At 35.4% G+C, this 3563-nt stretch overlaps 1 protein-coding gene across 1 annotated transcript in view; it reads right to left on the reverse strand.

Annotated features, from left to right (window-relative positions):
• Positions 1–3563, reverse strand: part of LOC118738090 (homeotic protein proboscipedia) — a gene marked incomplete in the record, with an annotated part of 381120 nt that overhangs the window by 44529 nt on the left and 333028 nt on the right.

Genomic DNA, 3563 nt, shown 5'->3' on the forward strand with positions numbered 1-3563 from the left:
AGTCTCCAAAGAGTGCGCGTCCGGAGAATAACTTTCGTCTCGTTGCATTTTTAGCAAATTTTTGTTTCCAAATGATTCATAAAATATGTATCAATATTACATCAAAGCACCATGTTGGAGCGATTGAGAAGTAAATCCTATTTTAAAAAAGTGTTAATTACCCTCACAAAAAATTCCATGCCAAAATAAAAAATAGAAATGGAAAGAAAAATTATAATTTGTAGCTGTTTAAAAAATTCGCAAAATCGGTATTACTACTCTCGAGAAAATAATAAAGTTAACAGAATTTGTAATATTTTTTATACCCGAGCGCACTTGTGCACAAGGGTATTATAACTATGTTCACATAACGGTTGTTTATAACAGGCAAAACGAATCGAGATAGATATAGACAAATGTATACATAAATTATCAGAATGAAAAGAGAAATCGATTAAGCGGTGATTGTCTGTCCGTCCGTCCGTCTGTGCACACGATAACTCGAGTAAAAATTGAGATATCATAACGAAACTTTGTACGTGCACTTCTTTCGGGCGTAGGACGGATGGTATTGAAAATGGGCAAAATCGGACAATAACCATGCCCACTTCCCATAGAACGGTAATTTCCAGAAATACGAAAACTGCGATATTTTAGTGACTACTGAAGATTATTCACTCAAAATTTATATTTACAATAATTTTTAGACGAAAAGTAAGAATATTATAAATTTTTGGAAAATAGGCGTTGCCACGCCCACTTATGGTTAGATGTGTATATCTTGGTAACCGCTGCACCAATTTCTTCCAAGCTTGTAACGGTAATTTGGAGAAATACGAAATCTTCGATAAATCAGTAAATATTAAAGCTAATTTATTCAAAATTGATGCTTGCAACAATTCTTTACCAAAAAATACGTTTATAATAAAATTTTGGAAAATGGGCGTGGCACCGCCCACTTATGATCACATATATGTATCTCGGTAACCGTCCTACCAATTTGTATCAAACTCGGTGTGGTTATTGTGCTTGCCACATAGAAGCAAAGCGTTGAAAATGATTGAAATCGGACTAAAATTGAGGCCGCTTTCCATATAACGGTAAATCTTTCGAAATTTAACGACGCTAATTTACTCAAAAGTGATACACCCCGGCTTACCATGTAGCGGTTGCTTTCGGAAAGGTGAAAACCATATTATATTTAATACTTGCGCCGGGTATTTAATGTTCGGCTCCAACCGAACTTAGACTTTCTTACTTGTTATTTATCGTTTTGAACCAGAAAAAATTTGCCGTCGAACAAATTTTGGTACATTTTAGAGATGTTGAATCAATAACAGTTCAATTTTTTTTTGGCGGAAATTATGATATAAGTGGTCAGCGATTTGCCCAATTTACAAATTAGCCTAGAGTGAGAGAATGGGACATATGAATAAAAACTAAGCAATTGCTTTTTCTTAAAATTTTACACCTTTTACTTAAATTGATTTGAATTAATCGTGTAAAAGGTAGAGCTGGAAAACTATCGATAGTGTTCCCACGCTATAGTTTCGATAGTTTAAGTTTTGCACCATCGATAGTATCGATAGTAACGTTTCGTTTTTAATGGGGAATTTAGTTTAGAGTTGCACTTTTATATGAACTTTTTCGCTGGTTTCACATATTTCCACACAATGTATCTAAACGGAAAAGCCTTTTCACCAATAAATTTAAAATTTTAATGATATAGTAGAGGAAATAGAGAAGAGACTATCGACAGTCATAAATACTATCGATGGCGACTACAACTATCGATAGTAACAACCTAAAAACGACACTATAGATGGTGTCGATAGTGGCAATAAAAGGCAAATCGTCGATACTATCGATTGTGCCATCGATAGTTTTCCAGCTCTAGTAAAAGGTCTAAACTTTTAAGAAAAAGTAATTGCTTAGTTTTTATTCATTCGGCTATTTGTTTAATCCATATTTAAGCAGATAAAAAACTTCTCAAAATTATTTCCTCCTAGCTATTCAATATGTTTTAAAAGTTTTTTTTTGGAAAACGGGTTTTAATGCTGACTACACATGACCTGAAGCAACCAGTACAAGTTGCTTCGACCGTTGCCTCGTACATTGTTGCTCATTGAAATTCGTGTTCCCACAACTTTCACCCGAAAATAAAAGTGTTTTGATGTTTTGTGTTGATTGCCGTACGGGTGTCTCGAGTGCATCGTATTGCCTTTATTGGCTTACAGGGAAATTCTGGCAACTGTCTTTCAACTTACCACAGTCTTTCGAAATGCAAGATGGCATCTTGTCTTACGAACGACCTTTTACTATCTTAGCTAGAATTGCCCTGTTAGTTCGTTGAAAACAAGTGAGCTGAATTGGTTTTTTGGCAACAAACAAAATTTTTTTCCGAATGTTCATTTCATGACATAGCACACACTACTGAGTTTGCCTCTTCGGTAGGGCTGCCATAAGCCTGAGCTCATCCCCCAGGACACTTGTACTCCAAATCAAAGAAGAAGATACAAGGAATAGGTGCCAATATATTCCAATAAGTAGCTACAGTTGCTTTGGGTTTGGCGTTGCATTTTTTCGAAGTAATTTCTGATATTAGAAGCAATGTAGCTTTGTGGCACAATACGTACACTGAGGAAAAAACGCGTTGTAAAAATGATAATTTTTTATTTGATTACCATTTAAAAATCTTCGTTTTTAAATCAAGTGAAAAGTGTTCAAAATTAAATTCAATAGTTAATAGAGCTGTCAATCTATCGACGATACTATCGATAGCATCGATAGTCTGGTCACTTGAAATAACTATCGATAGTTTTAGTACTATCGCCACTATCGTTTCATTGATAGCGTATTCTCTTTCCTGGTTCAAAGAGAACAGAAATTGACAGCATTATTTCATGAACGAATGACGGGACCACGGTGCAGCGAACAAAGGTGGCGCCGTCAGTGGTACCGCTAGGGGCACCGAAATTGCGCATATGGAAACTGTGCATTTAGACATTATTTCGGTTTCAACCGAAACTGTGCATGTATGCTTTATTTCGGTTTTTACCATATGCATTATTTCGGTTTTAAACCGAAACTGTGCACGTATGCATTACTTCGTTTTTTTTCATATGCATTATTTCGCTTTTAAAACGAAAGTATGCATATGCATAATTTCGGTTTTTCTTATATGCATTATTTCGGTTTTCAACCGAAACTGTGCATGTATGCATACCTTCGTCTTTCACATATGCATTATTTCGGTTTTCATCCGAAACTGTGCATGAATGCTTTATTTCGGTTTTAGCCATATGCATTATTTCGGTTTTGAACTGAAATTGTGCATGCATGCATTATTTCGGTTTTTGTTATATGCATTATTTCGGTTTTCTAACGAAAGTGTGCATATGGATAATTTCGTTTTTTCTAATATGAATTATTTACTTCTACTTAGTAAGGGTTTTAATCCCCAAGCGCGGCTTAAAGCCGCCTACGCAGAGAAAAGTTCTGCGCAAAAATACGTCCGCCCTTCTTTTCCGGCAATACAGAAAGGAGAATTCTACTTAGTAAGGGTTATAATCCCTAAGCGCGGC

Source organism: Rhagoletis pomonella, unplaced genomic scaffold (genome assembly GCF_013731165.1).
Source record: "Rhagoletis pomonella isolate Grant_MI unplaced genomic scaffold, Rhpom_1.0 Rhpom_scaffold_00004, whole genome shotgun sequence".
NCBI classification, from domain to species: Eukaryota; Metazoa; Arthropoda; class Insecta; order Diptera; family Tephritidae; genus Rhagoletis; species Rhagoletis pomonella.